At 36.8% G+C, this 27,471-nt stretch overlaps 1 pseudogene; it reads right to left on the bottom strand.

Moving 5' to 3' along the window:
• Positions 1 to 4,256: 4,256 nt before the first annotated feature.
• Positions 4,257 to 26,650, bottom strand: LOC126850599 (uncharacterized; annotated as a pseudogene).
• Between the last annotated feature and the right edge of the window lie 821 nt (positions 26,651 to 27,471).

Raw genomic sequence — 27,471 nt, 5'->3', positions numbered from 1 at the left:
TATTATTCTGTACATAAAAGTATTAAGATACAATTATCGAACATTAAATAATTTTCGAGATATTTTATATATATATAATAAAAAAAACCTCACAAAAATAAAAAAAAGTACGCCAAGTACATAAAAAATATACCTTGTACACAACATAAAGTTGAAAAGATACTTATCTCTGAAAAATAACTAATAAAAAATTTTTTCTCTGAAAAATAAAAAAACTAAATGAAATCAATAATTAATTGGCTAAGTATTTACAAGTCAGTTTTCAAAAATTTGTAATTTGAAATAGTAGATATCATAAAATCAATTTTTATAGAAATGTTTTAGATAGATTTCCTCTTTAAAATTAAAACCCATTTAATTTTTATTAACAGAATGATTTCCGAAATAAGTTCAATTTTGAATAGTATATCACAAATTACATTACTTTAGAGTTTATTAAAGCTGTTATATACTATAATATCAAATCATATTGTTAATATTAAGTGCAATTAGAATTATTTTGATTTACAAAGTATATCTTACAGGATGTATAATTTGAAAGAAAATTTTTCGTAAACTCTAAGTCGGGTAGCGCGTATAAAACAAACTTACAAAGCAAAATATAAAAACTTTTATAAAAACAATTGGTACATATTTTTTGAACATTATTCCAATGTGAAAAATTATATTGTATTAATTCTTGTAAAGTATATGATTTTTTAAAATTTATAAATGAACCTATACTAATAAATTGAAATTTTAGTAAACTAGTTAATTATTATTATATCTTTTTTGATGTTTTTATATAAAACTTTATAAAATTTTGTATAAAATACAAATATTTAATATAATAATTTTTATTTTAAATTAAACTTTTATTACATAAAAATAATTTTCATATAACGTGGAATATTGTATGGACATGTCTGGATCCATATACACTATACACCATATACTTAAAAAAAATAGGGAATATTTTTCATATTCTAAAGATTGAATTATTTTGAAACCTAAATTACACAGTACCAAAAAAAAATAGAAAACATTTTTCATATATAAAAATTGGACTATTTTCAAACAAAGTTGAAACTCGACGAAAAATCATTGTACACAAAATTAAAAAACCATTTTAAAGCTTGCAGTTTTAACTTATGCACTATCAATAATTTTTAATATTTTTTTATCTTGTTTGTTTTGTACTTTAAAAAAGAACACATTGTTTTGTTCTTTAAAATTACATATTTTTGACACTCTGCAGCTCGATAAAAAACTCTCGAAAAATTCAACTTAAGTTCCATAAACTACAATATTTTGCCTACAAAATGCTTTTTTTAAACTTTTCTACGATTTTTTTTGACTGTGTTATACGAGTTTAAAATCTGTATTTTTCAAAATTGAAAAAATGATACAAATTTTTTTAAAAATCACCAATAGCGTTAAAGTTAAAATGTCAAGCTTTATAAAATGCTTTCTTAATTTTTTGTCTACGATGATTTTTGGCGGAGTATCGACATTATTTCTAACAAATACAGTTTAATTTCAAAATCGTGTCTTATTAAAAAAAAAAAATTTTTAATAAAGCATTTTGTAGCCAAAATAGAAATGTTGTACTTTATGAAACATGAGATAAATTTTTTAAAAGAAATTTTTTTATCGAGTTGCAAAGTGTCAAAAATACGTAATTTTAAGAAACAAAACAGTGTATTCTTTTTTAAAGTACAGAATAAGGAAGATAAAAAAATTTTTTGAAACCATCGATAGCGCGTTAAAGTTGAAACTTCAAGCTTTAAAATGCTTTTTTAATTTTGTGCACGATGATTTTTCGTCGAGTTTCAACGATTTGAAAATAGCTCAATTTTTAGGATATATAAAGTGTTCCTTATTTTTTTTAGTAGTGTATTTTAATGCAATCTGGGCACGTCAAATTTTTATACTTTGCTTCGGTATAAGTGTTTTATGCGACTTAAAGTTTACGAAAAATTGTCATTCAAATTATACATCTTGTAAGACATACTTTGCAAATTAGAGAAATTCTAAACACAAAACAATAGCGCTGTAACGCCGTATAGTGACGTATGACTTTGTTTATATATTTTGCGGTATGTCAATGCGACGTAGTGTCTATACCTATACCACTCTCTCTCTCTCGCCATCTCTCCACTCTTCCTCTCTCCTGCTCTCTCTCTCTCTCTCTCTCTCTCTCTCCTGCTCTCTCTCTCTCTCTCTCTCTCTCCTTCTCTCTCTCTCTCTCTCTCCTGCTCTCTCTCTCTCTCTCTCTCTCTCTCTCTCTCTCTCTCTCTCTCTCCTGCTCTCTCTCTCTCTCTCTCTCTCTCTCTCTCTCTCTCTCTCTCTCCCGCTCTCTCTCTTTCCCACTCTCTCGCTCTCTCTCTCATTTATTATATATAAAAGAGTGTTCACAAAAGAATAATCAAACGTAAATAGTGTGAATGCCTTTTGATGGACAAAATCGCTTTGCGTGTGTGCGTGCGAGCATACGTACGTGAGTCTGAAACTTATCCGGGAAAAAAAAGTCTCACGTTTGCTATATACGAATATCATTTCTCAGGATTGACAGCACCAATCTTATTCAAACTGGTCACGATCGAAAGCTTGCATTCACATTATATAATAAAAGTGCAGTTAGATTTTTAATTACGGCTCTAGTTCCTGAGGTATTTTAATCGAAAGTATTATAGACATAAAACTCCGGATAAGCTACTTGGTAGTGCCGCGATCCTTGTACACAGGCAAAACTCTGGACAAGCCAGACTGATTTCTTTTATAATTGGCGTTTTTTTATGAACTTGGCGTCGCGACGCTACCGCGTCGCTTGATTTTATACTAAAATATGTCAGATTATGATACATAATAACTCAAAAAATTCTTAATAAAAAAATATTTTGTTATAGTGTTTTGAAAATCTCTCGAGATAAGCTACAAGAATATGCAATAAAAATAGAGGTTCCCATTTAAAAAACGGAAGTTGACCTTCAAATGACCTTAAAAATGATCTTTAATGTCAAATACGAGGTCATTATTAGATAGCTCCCTCTGTTCTCTACAACTTTTGTCCGAGTTAATTTCGTTCAAATGTTGATCCTGAAAATTTATGAGGATAGAACTTTTCAAATGGGACACCCTGTATATATATGTATATATACTACTGTATTCAAAAAGTTGCGAGAAATTCCAATTTAAACTGCCCGCATTAACCCTATCGGCAAATCTTTTTTTATAATCTGATAGGACTGTCTGACATCTATGGCAAATTTCATTTTATTACGTTGAACGATTCCTAAATAAACGCTGTTTGTGTAAATGAAATATATTTGTCTAGCGATTTTTAGTAAAATGCCAACAAATATTGAGCAAAAAATTTGCATTAAATTTTGTGTTCGAATTTTCATATGCCCGAACGAGTGACTTCCATTTGAATACGTAACGATTGGACACGCACTTTGCCTAATTGGACACGGCACGATCGGATACTACACGATTGGATACGTACATTGCATGATTGGACACCGCACGATTGGACACCGCACGATTGGATACCGCATGATTGGACACCGCACGATTGGACACCGCACGATTGGATACCGCATGATTGGCACGACACTGGATCATAATTGAACAAAGTTTAAACCCATGTAGAACCTCATTTCGCATTAAAAAGTAAATGCGTAGAGGCATGTTCCACCCTCCTACGGGAGGGCTCCACTACCATTAAAATTAGACACATAGGTTTTCCTCGCTTTGTGTGGAAATTTGTAAACCCATGTAAAATCTCACTTCGCATGAAAAGTTGTAAAATTTATGTTAAAACCTCATTTCCTAACCTAAAAGTGCAGTATTCAATCCTGCGGTGTCCAATCGCGCGGTGTCCAATTGTGCAGTGTCCAATCGTGCGATGTACGTATCCAATCGTGTAGTGTCCGATCGTGCCATGTCCAATCGTGCAATGTGCGTGTCCAATCGTGCGGTGTCCAATAAAACGTGTCCAATAATGCGTGTCTAATCGTTACGTGTCCAAATGGGATACGCTACTCGAACTGTGGAAGTGATGCGGAAATGTTTTGGCGATGAGTGCTTGTCACAAGCAAGGATTTATGATTGGTTGGAAAACGTTCAAAAAAGCAGAGAATCTGTTGAAGATGACCCACGGAAGACTTTCCATTTCAGCTAATAATGAACACATATTGAAGAAATCAAGAATTTAGTGTTAAGTAATCGACGATTAACAAATTGTTAATCATTAATAATTTGCTAATCGTTGATTATTTATACTGGTGATTACCTACACAAACAGCGTTTATTTATGAACCATTTAACATAATAACTGAAATTTGGCATAGATATCAGAGACAGTCCTATCAATATATAAAAGAAAAAATTTGCCGATAGCATTAACGCGGGCAGTTTAAATTAGAATTTCTCGAAACTTTCTGAACACAGTAGTATATGTATGTGTGCGTGTGCGTTTGCATGTGCGTGCGTGCGTGTGTGTGTATTATATATGTTATATATAGATTCATTATATATTTTGACATATTTCCACATTATCTACTTGAAAAAATAAACAAAAGAACTGATATTACCGTGATTAGTGGTACTCGTTAGCATCATTAATAAAGCTTCCATTACGCAGATAAACTTATATGAGTAAATGCTTAATGGTGCATGAAGATATTCCAAAGCGCATCTGGATGGTATAGTGTACTTTAATTCAATGTTTTGATTTGTTATATTTTGATTATTACGGAAAAGAGGGATCAGCCCATATATCGTACGACTAATATAAGAAAAGGACATGCAACAGCAAAGTATCCTCCCTACAAAAGCGTGTTTTCGCATAGTAGTCCGCTCTTTCATATCTTCAATCGTCAAGTAATCGTTCAAAGCAGAACGATAATTATTAGTCAGATTGTTTGCGTAAATGCGAAACCATAAAATCTTTATCACACGGAGTATTCCACAAGAAATTAACATAAGAGAATCCACGTTGTCCTCCGCATCAGTGCAACCCATGTAAATCTCGATGGAAAGTAAAATCATCATTAGGCTCTGTAGATATTGTGCACGTAGTACATTTTTTTTATACATATTTCTTGTGTCTAAAAAAATATCTAAATTCTAAAGTTTGTATTAAATTTCCGCAAATATAAATTGCAATTAGCAATTTTTAAAGTCTATTATGTTTGCATATGTCTTATACATTTTAACATATAATGTAAAAATATTTAAAACAAGTAGAGAGTAATAGAGATAATTATAAGCAATTATAAATATAAGTAGTATAAAGCCAACTACAGCGAGACAGAAATGTCCCCGCTTTTCTTCCCTGGCGCTGATCCCCTGCTGTAAGCCTGGGCCCTTTATCTCCCTGTCCTGGTGCCTGAGGAAAAAAAGAGTGGGGACTCGTGGACGTTCACGAAGCAATTTTTACATATTTCTTTCTTATTTTTTTTTAATTTTCTTCCGGGCGAGTGGAAATACTCTGGCTTGAAGCTGAGTCCTCCGCTTTTCTGGGTCCTAATGTGCTGGGCTAACTGAAATCTTACAAGAGTGAGAGTTAGATGGGGTATTTATGAAGAGGAGTAGATCTCTCTGGCTCAGAGACCCGGCGCTCCAATTGTCTTCCTATAGTGGCCGGCAGCTTGATTCCGGCGAGATGAAAAAACGAGACAGAAAATAGTGCGAAAAAGAAAGACAAGATGTCTGACGTACCAACTACCGGCAAAATAGCGATAGCGGAGTTGTCCCATGGCATTCCCTTTCTCCTCCCCCGTGTAAAAAAGTCGGAAGATATCGTGCGACATACATCTCCCCCCGGCCACCTTTACGGAAAATCGTGCTGCAACACTCGTGCTATGTCATCCATCCCCTTTTATTTTCCTTGCTGAAAAAAATCGGCTAGTATGAAATAAATTAATTAACTGATATGGAGGTATACGAAATACATGCGTTCATGTACGGACACGTCTGTCCCAACGGTCTTGGCGGGCTATGCAGGTAGACATACATAGTGACATCATCGCTGGAATCAATAGAAAGGGTTTCGGTACGGTTTAAATTTACGAACATTGGGTAGGAATAGCAATTGTGGCGATTTAGAACGCCATGATGTCACAAAGGCCAGGAAGGAAGGAAGGAATTAGAGAAAAGTAAAAAATTAAATATTTTCACAGAATTACTTTAAAAAATTAATAACATTTTTATTTATATTGCAGCAAAAATACGATATTTTGTACAAATTATTTACATTTAAATATATAATATTTATAACATTTACAAAAAGATGTTTACTCTTAACAGATGGCCGAAAATATGTGAATTCGTTACTAAGTTATTATATACAGCGGTAAAAGTGTAAGAGTGAGAAAAAAATAGAATGTGGAAAATTATTTATCTATTATATATATCCGTATGATAGTGAACAACGACTATTAATAAATCTGCGCTTTAACAATACAGGCTCACATACTTTGATTTCATTCCGCTATCTTATGAAACGCGATACGTCAAATTGCCCTGAATTGTAAATTTATCGAAGTTTCAGCCTTTTCGTCGTTCTCTTCATTTTCTCTCTCTTTAACTAATAATAAATCCCTAATACTATTGAAATTAACAAGCCGTGAGTTTTCATAATTTAAAGTAATGCTTTTAACTTTACAAAATTCGTGCATTGGACCATCTGGCGTGCTTACAATATAAGCATAAAATTTCGGGCCACTGAACACGAATGCTTCAATATAATTATCATTGCCATAGCTCTCAAACTCGTCAATCATATCGCCTAAAAAATTTCCTGTACGCGGCTCATATTCGTTCGGATAGCTGCTGCACACGTAGATACACGAATCTGTAGCGTAATACAAAACACGACGTTCTAATCGCTCTAAATAAGAATATAATGTTAAATGAGTTTGTGCAGTCGTATATGCCACTATCACGACATTAGTCAATGGGGAGGAAACAATTGCTTCTTGGCGCAGTTGCCATGAAATATATTATCTCATCGTTCACGGGTAATATATTGGTTATTTCATGCTCGGCACTCAGCAAAGTCATAAAAACGTTGCTGCGTTCTCACGACTTCCGTATTAGTCAAATTGGATCGTTGGCCAAATTTCCCCCAAAAAGAATTTAAGCACAGCTCCGCGACAGAACATAAGTCGGGTTTTTGCACGATGTTGTGCTCGAGAACAATACCTTCGGTCTTTTCATATTCCTGTAAATATTATTCTTTAACATCATCGTTTTCCTCGCATTCGTTCGGCCATTCCACTGACTTCTTGCTTAAGTTGCAAGAATGTATTTATATATTGGGCGAATAATCCTTCTTGACGCGTCGGGTGAATTGGCTGACTTTGTACTACCAAATCTCACTTACCGCCGTCACGAGATAACCCTTTTTGATGGCCTTGCTTAATTCGCAGGACACCCAAGTGCTCTCGAATTCGCACTTCGCATTGTCATCCGTGCAAGTCGTTTGCGAAAAGGTTTCGCAGCGACTGCGATACAATAAGAAAAGTAATTTTCCCTTTGCGCGATATAAGAGTACGGGATGAAATAGATTATGCGAAGCGAGTACTCTACAACGTATAAGTCCTTCCAAAGTATTAAAATTATAATTCGGTGCCTTCCCGATTAATGCGGAACATTCATCGCCGACATAAATATCAGGATAACCGATCAGAAAAGCACCTGTTTTTAAAACGTTTGGGTACAAGGAACATACGTCCACATAACGTATTTTTTCCGTACCTGTAACTTCATATTGCGTCACGATATTACCCATGAGTCCACCGAAAAATGCATCGCGCGAATGATGTTTCTACAGTGGGTGGTTGTCGACATATTCACGCATTTCAAAATAATCTCGCGATCGAAAGAGCATTCCCACTTTTCCGTTACAAAGTATTTCCGTTAACGCAATCCCCACAAGATTGCGAATTCGTTCATAACGCAAGTCGATTGTATCCTTACAATCCGATAATGAAATCGGTCTGTCGCGATTCAAAGAAAAGCAAGACGGGCATGGGAGCGTCCCGTTTGACCATGTTAATATTGACCACGGTCCCGATTGACCACGTTGAAATTGACGACGTTGCAAATAGCCACGTTGATATTGACCACGATTGCAATTGACCACGGTCCCGATTAACCACAGTCCCGATTGACCACGGTCCCGATTGACCACCGTCCCGATTAACCACAGTCTCGATTGACCACGGTCCCGATTAACCACAATCTCGATTGACCACGGTCCCGATTGACCACGGTCCCGATTGACCACGGTCCCGATTGACCACGGTCCCGATTGACCACGTTACAATTGACCACGGTCCCGATTGACCACGTTACAATTGACCACGGTCCCGATTGACCACGTTACAATTGACCACAGTCCCGATTGACCACGTTACAATTGACCACAGTTCCGATTGACCACGTTGTTGTAAAGCAAGGTTACCGCCTACCGGCGGGGTAGGGGGCCCAACGCCCCCTTGCACCTCTACGTGTGTGTGTGTGTGTGTGTGTGTGTGTGCGCGCGCGCGCGCGCGCGTGTTTTCTGTCCACGCTCCGTGGTCAATCGGGATCGTAGTCAATCGGGACGGTGGTCAATCGGGACCGTGATCAATCGGGACCGTGATCAATCGGGATCATGTTTAATTGCAACGTGGTCAATATCAACGTGGCTATTCGCAAAGTGGTCAATTTCAACGTGGTCAAACGGGACCGTAGTCAATATTACGTGGTCAAACAGATGCCACTCGACGGGCATCCGTGCCAAAAACATCCGTAAAATTGAAATGCATGACATTGCGTCATTCCCTGCGTCATTCAGACGTTTATATTAGACATAATATCCATAATATTGATGAGCGTGCCGTTGATTATACCATATTCACGCGCACATCCTGCGTGGTTTATAGAATGGCCGAGCTCGCGCTCCATCCATATCAACCACTGCAGAGTTTTACGCAAATGATTATTTGCTTTTCTGTATCCACCGACCGGGATGACGCCTATCGTATTCGAGTGCAAAAAGTTTTTCCGGAAAACAGTCATGCACATCGAAGCAATAGTTGTGCATTCCTCGAACAGACACACATTTCCACGATCGATAAAAATTTTTCTAAACGCCATGCTTGCCTGTCGAAGAATATCGATGTCGGTATGACAATAGCAAATGATTTCGCGTTGGAAATCAAACACAGTGTTTTTCTAGTGCATATCAGCATGCCATGCAAAAAAGCGTTTGCGCTCTTCTGTTTTCATTGACTTCGGATAATAATAATGTATGTCTGTTAACGGTCCAACATGCGATTGGTTCTCGACAGTATTAAAAAAATGTTGAAAAATGCCTTTAGCCGACGTATTCTGCAATCCGAAAGTCTTCGGCTTTAATCGGATAAACGGATCGGCATATAATTTACACTGTCGATGAATTTCGTATGTCCTACCGTTAATAAATGATCTTTATGCCACTTAATATTAATTCTCTAAGTTATTACGACAATATGCTTTGAAATAACTTGAGCGTCGAACGCTTTCGCATTATGCGCTATATAGATGATTTGCTTGAATCATTTTGTCGCTCGCGTTGCAAAATCGACAAATTGTTTCACCGGATCATGACGAAATACGAACTCTCACATCCCGCACCATCGACACGGCAAATTATTTTCTTTCGCATACGCTTCGCAAATTTGTTGCGCTACGCAAAGAGTAGGAATGTGTTTTTTATAATAGTTGTACCTTCAAGCGTCTCATCTTGCCGTGTTTCAAAATCATAAAACACGAATGCTACACGTTCCTTCTTGCTCAGCTCCGTCGCCGTTGTCGTCGATGAAAACGGAGTTGACGGTTCGTTAGAGGAATCATTAACATGCTGAAGAGGTTGCGTGTAGCATAAGTGATTCTCTGGCTTTGGCAAACGGCATAATTTGCAGTAAGAAACACCGCATTCGTGTTTCATGCTAAATTTAACGATATGGCCACATCCGTCGCAAAATCGTATGACATTGCAAATACTTTCGGATGATTTATTGTCGTACGATTTTACGCTACAATGACACTCGAAGCACACCTTACCGAAAAATGCCCGTTTACACGCGCTGCATTTTATAATTTCCGCATCTGACTATTTACATGGTAGTACGGTGAAACGACGCGGACATTTATTCGGACAATGATGATTCGTTTTATCGTTCTGATAACCTATATTGCATGGCTCGCAATCATTTCTACAACCCGCAGACCTGGCACCTGCGGCACCCTTTAACCTTCCTCAGTTATCGTAACATCGGCATTCCTAACCAATTATATTGCCAGCTCACGCTGAAGCAGGGATTGTGTATGTCTTATATTATTCCATTTTTCGTGCAATTTGCCCGTGCGTAAGTTATCGTGTTCACAATAAACTCGAGCTACTACGAGGAAAACATAATGCGGAAAACATAAATTATCCGAATTTTTAATTGTTATTATCGAGCTTTACAACGTCTTCGTAAATTAATTTAACGCGACTGCGACCCGAAGGAACCGGGACATAGAGAACGCGAATATCGAAATGTTCCGCAATATCAAGATTTCCGGCACTCTAAGTTGAACTTACGACTCTCCAAATATCCTCGTATGTTAAGTCGCGCGCAGGGTGAAACGATATACCCGCGGATTCATGTGCTAAATTTGGCGAATAAAAGAGTAGCCCCTACATAATCGCTTGGCTGACATGTATTTAGCACATACGCGTGAATTTCGCGAAATGCATTTTCTAATGCACGATAAATATTTGTATCTCCGTGTAACAGTCGTATCGCGAAACTCGCTTCTCTCTCCATTATACCGAATCTCCTAAATTGCCGTGTATTTTGCGCCAATAAATCTATGTTGCTAAAATTATTACCGACCTGTTGTTCCTGTTGTCGTTGGAGCGGCAACTCTCTTTCCTCCTCTTCAACCTCCTCCGGTGAAGGATTAGCAGCACGATTTTCCGACTTGATTTCTTCGCTTCTTTCCTCGTTATTTTGAGACTGCATCACATGTTCATCAATCGATACTTTTTTTTCGCCTACCACTGCCTCTCTGCACTGTCGAAGCAAAAAAAATAATTAATTCTAAATAAAATAAAAATTATATCTAAATTAATTTTGTTTTTTTTTTAAATTTCGTTATTATTCTTGTTAAAATGTGTTTTTGAAAATTAATATTTTATTTTTTAAATAACTTACTCGAAGACTCCGTTTCGAGCCTCTTATTCAGCCTTGCGTTTCTGTGCGCGAGCTTCTTGTACTTACTTGAATGTTCTGATCTATAAATTATGATAATTTTTAAAATTTAATCATCATCTTATATATTCGATTACATTACAATTGTACTAGAGTAAGTAATGTAACGATACCGTTTCTCGCCTCGCGGGCAAACCATCCGCCCGCCAAATGAAGCATGGCGCCTATGGCGCCCCCAAATGCTCGCACCTATGGCGCGAATCTCACCAAGGAGACCGCCCTACCACGCGCCGAATCGCGTGAATGGGAGAGCCGCGCCGGGTATATAAGGCAGTCTGGCGAGCGTATCGTTACCAGTTCCTGATCCTGAGTCCTGTCCGAACCAAGATTCGAAACCAAACTCCGCAGACACCAGACACCGGGTTACTCGTGGTTAGGCCGGGCTTCCCGGTTGCTGGGACGGCATATCCCGACACACCGTTACACCAGGCCACGGGCTTCTCGTGGTTAGGCCGGGCTTCCCGGTTGCTGGAACGGCGGACCCCATACTCATGCTAAACCAGGCCACGGGCTTCTCGTGGTTATGCCGTGCTTCCCGGTTGCTGGGACGGCGTTAGATTAAGACAGTGCGTTACTGACCAAACCGATATATCGGGTGGGTTCACCCCACCGGACCGATCGATTCGTACACCAGGTACTTCGGTAAACTGACCGACCGATCGATTCGTTAAACCGAGGGATTATATCCCGCCGACCGACCGATTCGTTAAACCGAGGGGTTATACCCTACCGGACCGACCGATTACTGTATCGTTTGGTTGTATCCAGTAGTCTACCGAAAACAGACCGTTTTGTACATACCGCGATCGAAGATAAAATAATACGTCTACCGCAGATGACCCGAAAAGAATCGCGCTCGCTCGTGACGGCATAATACATCATTGGCGCCTAGTCCTTTTCAGGATACATCGCCGCCCAGTGCACATCCTCGCAATAACAGCCGTCACGTCCGAGTCCGCCCCGTTTTCTCGCCTATAAATATAGATTCTGTTTTTACATACTGGGCCAAGCCGCCCGATTCTGTACATACCGCGTTAGCCTAGTTATTTTGTAAGACTCCAACTGGCAAAGCCTTAATGCATGCTCCGCGCACTAGCTTGTACTGCATTACTCACGCTGCCCGCGCTTATTGCTTAGTTTCTGTATTAGCGTACACCGCCTGGTTCACGCTGTCTGCGCTTAATGCTTTAATTTATATTATTAATCGCCGCTTTAACTGTATTATTTCCTTATAAGCTTTGAATAAACTGTTTTGTTAAACTTATCGGAAGAGTAAATTGGAGTTTCCCCCCTCTCCCGAATCCTGGAGACCGGCGAGCCTGATCCGTAGCATACGGGAAAGGTGAACCGTTACAGTAATAAAAACATTTTGCTTACCTGTCAAACGATTTCCGCGATGTTTCGCTAGCAGAAAGCTTATAAGCCCTCCTGCATCCTCCTCCTCGTGGTTAAATGCCTCGCGCATTTCCACTATCTCACCCGTGAGATATGTAGCATTTCGTCGAAATCGTTAAAATAACTTAATTTGTACAATGCTGCTAGTACAGTATCCGAACAGATGCACGCAAAAGATCGGAAAACCTCGTAATTAATTTCCAACGATTCATCCAACAGTGAAGATAAATATCGTTCACTGTTTATCGCGGGTGACAAATTCGCCCCTATAATTATGCACTTGTGTAATATATTTTTAAGTTCCGACATTTTTAGAATCGCACTCTCGCGATATAACTTTTCACGAATAATACGCGATGGCACTTTTTGCACAACAGTACACGTTGCTTCAAACGTTGGAAAACTCGAGAATAATTTTTTCTACCTTGTCTCGAAGAATTTATTTATACACATATCCCCTCTTTTTCGAAAAAATAAATGCCCATGGAAAATTGAAAGTTTTCACTTTCTTCCATAAAATAATTTTCAGAAGAAAATCAAAGAAGCATAAAAAAAATTGCATTTTCTTTGAGAAAAAAGTGAACAAAGATATTTTTTTTTATTACGTTATTCACGGGTATTATATATTTTAGTTTTATTGTTCAGACGGTTTTGTTATACTGCTGCTTCAGTAATGGTTTTGTCTCAAAAACTTTCTTTTTTATATTTTCATAGAAGAAACAAAGTTGTGAAATAAAAATTTTTCTTTTTACGATATAAAAATTTATTCCATGGGTGATAAAGTTTTATTTATGTTTATAATTTATTACAACTGTATTTACGACGTTTAGAAAACTTTTTCCTTGTAACGTATCTAATTTCTAGAAATTTTTTCGTGTAATTTTTAGCTTGCTGAACAAGTTTGAACATGTAGAATCATGATTTTTCTGTTATTTAGTTGAATACGCAAACTTTTCTCTCACTTTTCCTTATATTTTGGTATATAAGCAACGTGAGAAAACACGAATCCTTATTCATTCGAATTTGTTCGTACGAAATCTTCATTTTGGCTTCGGTACAAGAAAGAATTCATCGTTGTGACCAGTATTCGCTCAGTTCTCAGTAAAAAGTGATAAAAATGGCCGTCACGAAAAAAGTATCCAGTGATTAGAAAAATCTAACCGATTTTGTTAAATCTATACATGTTTGTGATATTAACAAATCGAACCTCAAGACCGTCATCGATAGAAGAAGATATTTATTATTATCGATCAGCGATATTTATTATTATCGATGACGTACAGTCTTAATTCATCATACACTAAGAAGATTCACGTGGGATTGTAGACGACGAGCAAAAATTGCTTTGTGCCGATTGTTAAATTAACAGGTAATTATGCAGATGGTATATATCTCGACACCTGGCAGCAATTTTAAATCAGCATGGAGCAGATGAAGCAGTATTTGTATGAGAATCAAAAAACCAAACCAAGTCCGATTATTATCAACAATATTTCTATCGGTTTATGGAACAAGGGCAATGATAGTAAACTATAAGGAAAATGCGAAACAACTAACGAATAATAACGAGGCGGAGGAGCAGTCATCGTTGAAGAAGCGAAAAACGTACAATGTCGCCATCGTGATGCAGGAAATTACTTTTATCGGCCTAGAAGATATTGCAAGATGTATGAATGCTCATTTGGCACAGCTAATTTCCATTACCGATATCGTCAATGTTTGCTCCAAATACCTGATTAACGAAATAGAATTAAAACTTCCCTCGTCTTATATAGATTGCGAAATCATAAAAGTTACCGAAATTTTCAAGAAATCGAACGCGATGTGCGAACACAAATAAATAATTTACCATTTTTAGACGTATATTTTAATATTGTATTCAAAGAATTATTTTCGCTAGGCTTTAATGAAATTGTACGTATAATTTTACTAAAGCGCAATTGTTAATTTTATAAAAAAAGAAAATAAAAATTTTATTTTTAATAAATAGAACGTTTTTTAACCTTAAAAAGCCCAATATATTTTTCTTTTACCCCATTTCCCTCGCTTCTTTATTATTTATATAAAACATTTTAAGTAGTAGGCAAAGTAATATTGTTCGATAGCCAAGCGTTAGACGAATATCCTATTTTTAGCATAAGCATGCACAGAGCACCGCATATAAGCTCGTAAGCAGCAGTGCTCGAAAAACGCTGATGCGAGATCACTTTCGCGAAAACGCTTATTCGTGTCGTTTTCGCGGCGGCTTATCAGCTAATTGGCCGCGACACTTTTCGCTCATACGCAGATCGGAAATGCTAGCGCAAGCATGCGGCCGCCGCGGTGGGGCCTCCAGAGCGCGGATAAGCTTATTATTCCTCATATACATGACCAATATTAAAGATATTCGAATGTGGATAATTTTTACGTTATTAAGTATTATAACGGCTACTTTTTTATATTTATGAAAGCGTACGCAAATGCCAAATTGTTCATTTCGCAAAATGGACGTACAGTGGAAACATTCATAGACGTCGATCGTCAGCGAACCTACAGAATGTGGAAAAACAATTTTTGTAAAAACATTTCTTCGATATTTATCTGCCATGTTGGATGTTTGATTCGAGAGAATTTTCTTTTATTAGAGGCAAAATGCGTATCAGCGTTTACAATACGCCGCAAGTGATAAAGAAGAGGAAGAAAAAGAGGAGAAAAGGCACGAAAGACAGGTTACATTAATAATACTTTGATAAAATCGAAGAAAGATATAATCGAATTTCGCGAAGGGTTATCGCGTCCGGAAGATAATTCCAATGATCTGCTCTCGCCAAAATTAATAATAATTGACAATCATATGAGAGAATCATCGTCGTGTGACGCTATCGTAGATCTGTTTATAAAAGGAAGTCATCACAAGAATCTCAGTGTTATACTCATCTCGCAAAATCTCTTTCATCAAGTACGCGGACAACGCGACATATCTCTCAACGTGAATTACATATTTAAAAATAGTATTCAAAAATCCACGTGATCGTGCACAAATTCGTCATCTAGCGCGCCAAGTATATCCCGAAGATCCAAAATTTATGGATGAAGCGTACTACGACACTACATCGAGATCTCACGAGTACTTATTGCTCGATTTGAAATAATCGACTCCAGACGAATATCGCTTTTGCACGTATCTTTCCCGACGAAACTCTGCATTACACGTACATACCGCGTAGATCGAACAATAGAAATGGGGATGTATAAAGGGCAATATTCGCGTTCATAACTTGTCAGTCGTGTAATTGCAGCGTAATGGTGAAAAAAGGTAAGAGTAATAAAAATTCGACATCTTTGACATCGGATAAAGCAATAAAGAATGCTAGACGTTCTATCGGTGAGAGAAACTTATGTCTTTTGAAAACTGTGTCATTTGAAAAAAAATGAAAGAACGGCATTCTTACGTACGGTCGACAATAAGCTCGTAAAGTGTATTCAAGAGTGCATTTTTAATACGCTCAAAGGTAACGTATCGTTTCGGTGTAGCGATAAAAAGCACTTAGCCAAATATAAAACGATTCTACGACATGTTGCGACAAAACAGGATAATTCAAAGGCTAAAAAAAAATTGTTGGTGCAGCGAGGCGACTTTTTACCTTATTTTATCGGCCCTATACTTGGTGCTATATTATCCCGGATTATCGGCGACTAAAGAGAAAAATACAACCCTGTTTATACGTGTCTTTTCCGGCAAAATAAAAAAATAAAAATGAATAGTATTAACATTAGAACTTTGAATAATGGAGAGTTAAAGAATGGTTTTGATTTCTGAAAATCTCGAGAGAATGCAGCGTATACAACCGGAAGTGTCGTCCGTTATACCATCTGACAATCCAGCGAAGAAAAATATGGAAATATCAAATACGGAAAATGTTAATAATAATTTGGTACAGACGCCGGGAACATCTTTATCGCAACTTGACGCGGAGATATGGCGTATTTTGAATCTCGCGACTCCTGTCGACGAGGACAAAAGATGGAAATTGTATAAAGAGATACTTCAATGTTATCTTTACTTTGTTTGCGAGGCAAAAAAGCGTTTACGCGATGGTGTGCAGGCTAACGACGTGGAGAATAACGAGCAAAACAAAGAAACGAATTTAGATAACGCCGATAACGATCTTATGGAAACGTTAACTTTAATCAGTAGCGAGCGTGATGGTGGCGATGGTAGTAGTAGTAGTAGTGGTAGTAGTAGTGGTAGTGGTAGTGGTAGTGGTAGTGGTAGTGGTAGTGGTAGTGGTAGTGGTAGTGGTAGTGGTAGTGGTAGTGGTAGTAGTAGTGGTAGTTTCGGAAAAAAACGCGTGCGGTTGTCTGAAATGATTAAAGAAATAGTCAGCAGCGTACCGAAAATTTATCGCGATAAAGCGCACGTTCTATTAAAATATTTGATAGATATTCTACCATCAAAGATTAGCTGTGATAGGCGAGAACTCGTAACTATAGATGGCACGTCATAATGGATTCGAATATCACGGATTTTATAAATGATGCGATACGCGAGAGAAAAACAGTAAAAGCAACCGGAAGAATTCAGTTTGCTCGTTTATCACATGATATAGGCATACCTTCCAATTTCATAGAAAATCGCGATTTATTCGGTCACACGATCTAATCGTATTAAAATCGTATTATCGCGTAGAAGTTCCACTCCGAAAATTTCATCCGCGCGCTCAAATTTGTATAAGCGTGAGGTGCACGAATCGAGCGAAGCCGAAGGTGATACGACATTTATATCGGCCGACGAGGACGACGGCGACAAAACATTAACAGGTTACGTAGAGCTGTCACCGGCAAAGAAAAGAAAAGGTTTACTCGACTGGAGCAAACTTGAATGATGGAACTCGAAAAATTCTATTATTTAATTCTATTTACAATCCCTTGCATTATGCTGGATATTCAGCGACGGTCAATTTGTCGCGAGCTGCTAAACTGAATTTTACACGTAACGAAGTCATCGATTGGCTTAAATCGCAAGGTACGTACACGCTGCATCGTCCGGTACACCGAAAATTTCCGTTTATATTACAACGTGACAAATATCGATGACTTAAGGGAGACTGATTTGATCGATCTTCGCAATCTCAAAAGCTAATATACGGCTATTTATATTTATTGACGGTTATCGACACTTAGTAAATCTGTTTGGGTAGAACCTTTGCACGATAAAACAGGTACCTGTGTAGTAAAAGCAACGCATATTCTCGAGAAACAACGATTGTTTATCCGTATATCAGCAGACCGACAAAGGTAAAGAATTTATTGCACGTCGTACAAAATTTTCTTAAAAGAAAAAGATATTCGTTTTTGCGTAACACATAATTTCGACATTAAAGCAGCTATAGTGGAACGATTTAATAGAATGCTCAAGGAATGGATGTGGCATTATTTTACGCATAAAAATACGCCGTTACATCGATGTTTTGCAGGATATCGTTTGCGCTTACAATCACACGCATTCTATCATCAAAATGCAGCCTATAGTCGTTACGCGGGAAAATGCACGTGAAAATATGAATCGTCGATGGAATGACGCCGAGCAGAAAAAAATCGTGGATGTACACAAAAAACTAAATATAAGTGGGCGATTTTGTACGGGCTAGAGCAAAAGTAGCCTTTGAGAAAGGATACGAAGCAAAGTAGAGCGAAGAAATATTTTGAATTCACCGTGTTCTCGAATGGAGAAAACCGCGCGTACGAACTAAGTGATTTAGCGGACGAAGTTATAGACGAGTTTTTTTATGAACAAAAATTAGCATCGGTTATTAAAGACTTGCAAGGGGAAGAATTTATCGTCGATTGAGTGATAAGAAAAAAAAGTAAAGAAAGTAAAGGACGCGGTAATAATAAGCAGTTACTAGTTAGTTCAAAGATATCCTTCAAAATTCGACTCTTGGATACCCGCTTCGAGCTTAAAATCTTTGAATCAAAAATGAGGGAAGAGGGATTTTACATGATTCTTCCTAGTAATAGTAGTGGAAATAGTAATAGTAATAGTAATAGTAATAGTATGCGTTTTTTTCCGGAGAATAAAATTACATGTTTTACCACAGAATTACCTCAGCGTATAGATTTGCACGGTCGTTGAGAAATAGCACTTACGGAGATTCCGACTAGTTTTCTTCATATACGATCCGGTGAAGAAATAAGACATCGATTTTGAAGAATTCTCATTAGAATCCTCAAAAAAAAAATTGAGATTGTAAAAACTGAAATACCGCCTGATATTTATTCAAGTGTGCACGATCTTATAGAGCTATAAATTTCTTGGCTAATTCCGTAGGTTCATATATCGTTTGGCAATTTACCACTACTCTCGATTGTAAAATTACTATGAAAATTTCCTGCGACATTGTGAAATGTAATATGATTTATTATATAAATTTTTCCGACAAACTTTGCCGAATACTCGGATTTGATGCGCACAATAAGCTCAATGATATTGTGGATCATTTGCCGTTATGGTTCTAATTGAAACCAGGTTTAATATACTGTTTAATATAGAAAATGAGGGTGAGAAACATGATAAAATTGAAAATAAGAACTCTACAACCAATGTTTTACCTTCGTGAATCTATAACGATGTGAAATTTTTTCGTCATCTTTTTACGTACTTCCATGCGATCGAGCAATAATAGCCGACGAACCTGCTAGTTTGTTACGCGATATCCTCGACAAGCTCTTTGTTTATTATGACATTTGTGAACTTTATATTATCGAAGATGTACAATTTCTTCTTCTGCGAATAATTGTGATTGATGTTGGAAATGATTACTCGTTTACATTTACTCAGATAAAGCATTTCTCACACGCTCAATACATCCCCCTGCGTCAATCATGTTTTCGCACAATCGAAATAGATATAAGAGATCAACTAGGACAGAGTGTATCATTTGAATTTAGTTGACATTACAGACGATAAAGAAAGATTTACGTTAAATAAGTATGTCCTTTCTTCACATGCATTATAGTGAATGTTTAAAAAGTGAATTCGATCTCTTCTTTTTGCCACCTATGCAAACTAGTATTGAGAGTTTGCAATGGATTCATTGCAAATCTGTCACTTCGCTCTCGGACGACTCTCCGATAGAATTCGTCATCCCGGGTCACGGAAAAGAATATTTAGATCTCACGCACCATGTTGAGTCTTCGCGTACGCGTAGAAACATCAGCCGATTCCACGGTACATACTGCAAGAACGAGCAATACCACGGCCTCCACCGCCACTGTAGGTCTTGTAAATCATCTGCTTCATTCCATCTTCAATTAGATCGACGTGTATTTCAATTAAAAACTCATATCGCCGCCAAACAACGCTTACGCGTACATCGAGGTGCTGTTAAATTATTCTTCACTCGCAAAAACTTCCCATCTAACATCATATCTATAGGATACTGATATACTCGAAGCAATGGACGAACCGGTAGAATTAAAAACATCAAATTCCGTTCACGTGAGAAGCGCACAATACATTCGCGACGGACGAGCGCTAGATTTTATAGGACATCTCCATTATGATGTTTTCAATCAAGATAAATTTTTAATTAACGGTGTAGAGGTACCTTTGTGACTCGTCCGTTCGAAAGATTCGTTCTGTCTTATGGATAGTAATGGTTCGTCATCGAAAATTTATATATTGGATGCGAGTCTGCTTGTGAGAAGAGCGAAAATAAGTGCCGGATTATTGCTTGCACACGTAAAAATGCTGAGTAAAGTTCCAGTCAAATATCCGCTCACGAGGTTAAAACATTCACGATAATGGTGTTATGCTGAATCGTTAGATAATGTAATACTTGGACAACTTCCAAAAAGAATAATAGTCGATATTGTCAATAATAAAGCATTTAACGGTGATAGAAAATTAAATCCATTTAATTTCAAAAATTACGAAATAAATTTCTTCTTTCTATACGTCATGCAAATTCCTAGTAGATCGTTACAACCTGCTTTCTCAGCGGAAGAATCGCTTTATGTCGAAGCTTATCAAACGCTTTTCACGGAAACAGGTATCCATTTTTTGAACGAAGGAAATTCTTCATGTAGCGAGCCTCGACCGTTGGGACAGACGTGTCTGTACATAAACGCATGTATTTCATATACCTCCACTTCAGTTAATTTATTCCACACTAGATTTCTCTTTTTTTCAGCAAGAAGGGTAGAAGGAGGTGGGTGACACATAGCACGCGTGCTGCTGCGATTTTCCATAAGGGTGGCCAGGGGGAAATGTCGAAATCCTACGTCGCTTATCTTTCGGTTTTCCACAAGGGAGAGAAGAAAGGGGATGTTATGGGACTACTCCGCTGTTTTCTGATTGCTATTTTGCCGGTTATTGATAAGTCAGACATCTTGTCGGGTTTCTCTCTCGCACTATTTTCTCGTTTTTTCAGCTCGCCGGAACCAATCAAGCTGCCAGCCACTGTAGCGAGCCAATCAGAGCGCTGGGTCCTTGAGTCAGAGATCTACTCCTTTCCATAAATACCCCATCTAACTCTTATTCTTATAAGGTTTCAGTTAGCCCAACACACTAGGACCCAGACCTGAAAAGCCGTGGACCCAAGTTCAAGCCAGAGTATTTCCACTCGCCTAAAAAAAAATATAAAAAAAATATAAAAATTGCTTTGTGGACGTCCACGAGTCCCCACTTTTTTTCTCAGGCACCAAGGCAGGGGAACGAGGGGCCCAGGCTCACAGCAGGGAATTGGCACCAGAGGGGAGAAGGGGAAGACATTCCTGTCTCGCTATAGTGGCCCCTATACTACTAACATAATTATATATATTTAAAAAATTATCTCTATGAAAGTTAGAATTATTAAAAAATAGATGTTATTAGACTAAAAAGCTATAAAAATTGTATATTTAAATTGTTTCGCTTGCGCCAAAGTATAAAAATAAATATAAAAATTAAAGAAGTAGATTTGAGAATCCCCATACAGCACCGAAAGATTGCAGAAATGTTGCATAGACTTTACATTGAAGCATTATAATATTGCATGGAAGCTGCGAAATGTTTCTGCAATGTTACTGCAAGCTTGCGGCAACGTTGAAATGTCCGCCCTTAGAAATATTACAATGTAACATACAGAAATGTTACGGTGCAATGTATTTGTAATATTGAAACGCATTACAAATATATGCAGAACGCTTCGAACGCTTAATAGATATACTTTTAGTACAGTAAAATAAGCATCAAAAACACCAAATATTTACAAAACGGATAGACATGCTAATTTTTTGAGGGTGAGTAGAAGGTCATAGGAGATGTCCGAATTCACAAAGTTCCAAAAAATTTCTCTGTGCGTAGGCGGCCATCTTCAAAATAGGAGTAAGTTTGGATATCTTGGCTCCTATTGGTCAAATTTTTTTCCTTTTTTTTAGTTTTGTAGGAATCAACAGGAGGCAATATTGTCAATAAAAATGTTCAACTCCTAATTGACGGCACATTTTTGGTTGTAACTTTTTTTCCTTAACAGCTATTAAAAAATTTTTCAAACAAAAATTGTAGCAAATATTTTTCCCTACAAAACTAAAAAAAAAAATTGGCTTGTCTATCTATTTTGCCATTTTCAGGTACTATTTTACTGAACTATTTGAGAATATCCATGACAGATAAGAAAAAACTTGCTACAATTGTATAAATTCATAATTTGTTTGCATCCGAAATATCTGGATGCAAAAAGATTGTGGATTTACGCATACAAGTTTTTTCTCATCTCTTGGATGTTCTTGTATATTCTTAAAGTTTATTTATTAAAATTTGAAATATGTTGTATATTAGAAAATTATTATCAAATTTTGATTTTATATAGGAATGGAGATTATTAAAACGATTTTCAGTTTAAGTACCCTGTATTGGGGTAACATATAAATTAAAAAAAAATTATAAAAATAGTTATTATATCTTTAATCTTATTAGCCGCTTTATGCAAGCTTTATATAATTATCATGACTAGAAATTAAATGCGGGCTAGGTAGCACAACATACGTCGCATAGCGGTACACGAACAAACTAGCAATTATCAAATACTATGTTTGTAATGTTTTTTGGAATGTTGCTATAACATTATCATTCAATATTACAATTACACCAATAATGTCTCAAAAATATTACATTGCAACTTGCAAGATTGTAACACTACTGCAATGTAACTGCAATGTTCTGTGCTATATGAGTATGTGTATGTGATATTGTTTTGTGATCTAGATTATTTTGTACAGAAATCACAAAATAAATGATAAGTAAGAATATAGCATATTCTAGTGTTACGTCCAGACTCTTTAAAGTCAGAGTCAGCGGGAGAGCGTAACCTATCTAATTCCGCTAGACAAACGCTAGACGTGTCTCGGAGACGAACGAAATGACCTGGGCCTGAGACAGGTCAATGACCGGAAGGGTCGCTTTTACTCCGTCAGTAGGTCGTTCGTTCGGTGGTCCTCTTTTCGGTAAAGGAACTAAATCCTTATTACCCAGGACGGGACCTTGTACGATCTCGGGATATGAGATAGGGAACGGGTTAAATAAGAAAAAGAAAATTATTTATACATATCAAATTTTCACATTTATTTTATAATAAAAAGAAAATTAAGAACAAAAGAACAAATTATATGGATTATTTAGGTAAATATCATTACTTAGTTTATTACTTAGTAATTATATATTGCTAGTAAGTATATATTGTTTATTAATTAATTCTTATTTAGGTGTTTTTGTGCGTGTGTGTGTGTGTGTGTGTGTGTGTATTTTATGGGATTTCTTCTATAATGCATGTGGAAAGGGGAAATCGGTTCTAAAGGACCTCGATAGGGACGGCGACGGGATATCTATTCCCCGAGACGAACCACGGAATTACGCTGTCAGGTAGGCCTTCCGTTAATGCGGTCCGCAATTCCTTGAGGTTCACCGGGCCGGGGCCTATGCAGATGGCTCCGTCTGGAAGTGGGTCGTAGATAGGAGGAAACTGGCCCAAAATCCAGAGGCGGAATTGGTCCTCGGATAACCCTTGTCGGCTGGGTTGCGGTTCCAGTTCGGATCGAGACGTGTTCTCGGTCTCTGAGAATACTTCCTCTGGGTTGAATCGGAAAGCCGGGGAGAGAGGTGATTCGCCTTCGATGTTGGTATCCCGTAGTTCTTCTAGGGGGTCTTCTTGGTAGAGGGGGCGATGAGGGGAGGAATAGGGGGAGTCGCTTAGAATTATAATAGAGGGGGTGGGCGACTCTGGTCTTAAACAGGTAGGAGGAGATGGAGGAGAAGTAGCAGGGATTGTGGTGTGAGGAGTGTCAACTGCAGATAGGTTAATATTAATATTAACGTTAATGTCATTTGTGGTATTGATTTGACGTTGTTCCGCCTGAGCCCGAGCCAATCTCTTCCTAAGCCGTCTATTCCGACGGTTACGCGCGCGCTTCACCGACGCACGGGAGGATTGCTTTCGATTTACTACTTCCACTGAGGGAGGATATAATAATAATAAAAAAAACGGTTTGGCGATATAAAGAAATCCGAAATAATTCTTGGGATTTGTTTAAAGAAAAGTAAATAATTTTAGTCTTGCATAGTATTGTTCATTATTTTAATCGTTAGATTTTTGAATAAATACTCAATCTTATATTTTTTCTAATAGGTTTTTATTCGATATTAATGTTAATTTAATAATATTAATTTATATTAATTTAATATATATGTATTTGAATTTTATAGTTACGTGAGTTAGAACTCGCTAAGAGATTAATTTAAATTGGGGATTGCACTTGAGGAATGCGAATGAACTTGATAATTGATAGAAAGAAAGAGTGAGAGAGTGAGAGAGTCACGGATAGCTCCGCAAAATGCGAACGACCCTTGGTGACTGATAAAGAGAGTGAGGGAGTGAGAGTCACGGGTAGCTCCGCAAAATGCGAACGACCCTTGATGACTGATAAAGAGAGTGAGAGAGTGGGAGAGTCACGGGTAGCTCCGCAAAATGCGAACGACCCTTGGTGACTGATAAAGAGACTGAGAGAGTGAGAGAGTCACGGGTAGCTCCGCAAAATGCGAACGATCCTGGGTGACTGGTAAAGAGCGTGAGAGAGTCACGGGTAGCTCCGCAAAATGCGAACGACCCTTGGTAACTGATAAAGAGAGGGTGAAAGAGTGAGAGAGAATTAGAAGAGAAATGTAATAATAATAGTTTAATTTTAATAATAATTCTAAATGGTTAATAGTCGTAGTATTTCGAAAATATTTAGTCAAAATTTAGTATGGTTAAACCCAAGAATTATTTTGGACTAATTAGTTAAAGAATTTAAGCACTTACTACTTATCGAGTGCGACGATATTTGGTTTGTGAAATGTCATCTGGAGGACCTTGGCTCGCGAGCTCGTCGGATGGAGGTTGATTCACTCAGCATTATAAAGTTCTTAGTTCTTTCGGATTGTTCTTGCAACGCAAAGTCTTTATAAAAACACAAGATGCACTATAATAAAATTTTAACTCGAAATACACTGTGAGATGCAATCAAGAGACGGGTCACTATAAAATTCTTAGTTCTTTCGGATAGTTCTTGCGGCGCAAAGACTTTATAAAAACACAAGATGCACTATGACAAAATTTTAATCAAGTATAACTCGGAATATACTGTGAGATGCAGTCAAGAGACGGGTAAACCTTAGTGAAGAAAAGAACGTCAGAGAGTGTGTCGCGTTGTCTTGTCCGGCATTTATTAAGCCCTTTTGCTCCTCCTCTCCATTGGTTTGTTAATCTATTTTAACGAATAGTTTTTTCTAATCAAGCCCTCCGATTTTTCCTAGGGCCTTTCTCTGAGTTTTTAAATCATAGGTATTGGTGAAGACCTTGCTGAGTTTCGACCAATGGAGAGTAGTTGCTATCGAGGAAGGGTGAGGTTTTCGTTTTACGGATTGAGTCATGTCCAGTTCGCTATAATCACCTAAGTTGACATTTTACTTGAAATTTATGATAAACAGATAACATAAGGGGGGGGTCTGGCAGGCAAGCATGTGGTGTCAAAGGTCGCGAGTTTTCAACTCCGGATCATCTGTGAATTGTTCTGTACCTCGCTCTCCTTTTTTGCTTAGAATTCTTGGGTCTGATACCGAACTTGAGCTTGAATATCTCGCTGTCTGTTTGTCATTCGCTTCCACATAGTTTTAGATTTCTAATGATTTCTTTGACTATCTGTTATCTTTTGTTTAAAATTCTCGAACCTTCAGAGTTGTAACGTTTAAATTTATAGATCTGTTTTTATACTTGACTTTCGACAGCGAGATTACACAGTTTTGCTTCCTAGACTTCGCCTGTTTATTTTTTCTGTCAGACGTAGACTATTTCTTAGAACGTAGATTTATGTCACTAACGGATTTTCGATGAAAGAAAACAACCATGCAGTCTGCTGGACGCAATAACTTATATATTAGTAAAAAAAAAAGATTCGTGAAGTCTACCGGACGTAACACTAGCAACAAAATTTCTCAAAAATGGTTACGTTATCCCTAACAACAAGCGCAAATAAAGAAATAAACTAACACGAATTATAAAAGAATAAAAGTTTGTTTTAACAATTACTTGTTTTAACTTTTATAAAACAATTATTTGTTTTTAGCTCACAATGTTTGTCTACCCACGCTAAAATTATTATTTTTCAAAAAAAAATTTGAACATTTATAATGTTGTCAATAATGGAACGTGTATTGTTTAGAGGCTCAAGTCATTTGCGATATCAGAATTTTATTTAGATTGACATAATATAGAAATTTTACATATGTCTTCATATTGTCATATGAAAAAGATCACTAACGTTTAAAATTGAAAAAAGCGTACCAAGCAACAAATGACAAAAAAGCATCGTATTAGAGAATAGACATTATAATTTTGAAGCGGTCAGACGCCAATGTGCCATGTTAACAATTTGAAGGGGGTCATCGCATATGCGATATCGTTCTTCCATCGTTCACTAGTCATTGTCAAGGTCACACATGTGTCAAGGTAATAACTGTAACTGATAGCAATAACTGGTAATGCACTCGTGTACTATGACACAATGTATATTATTCCGGTTCATTTCTTATTCAGCTTCAGATATATACTTGCTTATCATTGTGCTTCTGTTCTCTAAACTCTCAATGCATTATTACAAAGTATAGAGAATTATGCTTTTACGTGAAATTTTTTCTCAATAAGAGTTTACGTAATTATGATTTCCAAGTTTTTTTATTTCTGCTATAAGATTTTTTTATTGTAATAACGGTTAGAGAGAGAATCGTGCTGTTTTGATTATGTATGCTCAGACTGTATTGCATTTTTTTTTATTTATATTACTCTCAATTAAATGTTATAAATTTAATCTATTATAAATTTAATCAATCTAAAAAATGTAAACATATGTATATTGTAAGTAAATAATTTTTTATATCATGTAAATTGGAAGATTAGAACAAGATTATGTGTGTCAAACGTAAGTATAATTTTGTCAATAAAGTTCTTTCTTCTATCGATTTTAATATAAAATTTATTTAATGAACAAATTTGTATTTATTTGAAGATTTTTCATAACTCGTTCTTTTTACTGATAGAGAATTTTATTATAAAGAACTTATTATCTCTATTATTATCTCTATTATTACGTACAAAAAAAATTTTGTAAGAGATTTTTCAGATGTTTATTTACAATATTTTTCTAACAATGATATATATTATTTCTAACAATGATATATATTATTTCTAACAATGATGTATATTTTTTCTTACAGTGACAAATTTGTCTTTGATAGTCTCACATCTTT

This window comes from Cataglyphis hispanica, chromosome 6 (genome assembly GCF_021464435.1).
Source record: "Cataglyphis hispanica isolate Lineage 1 chromosome 6, ULB_Chis1_1.0, whole genome shotgun sequence".
Taxonomy (NCBI): Eukaryota; Metazoa; Arthropoda; class Insecta; order Hymenoptera; family Formicidae; genus Cataglyphis; species Cataglyphis hispanica.
The sequence above is the reverse complement of the archived record's forward strand: the minus strand, read 5'-3'. Positions and strand labels throughout refer to the sequence as shown.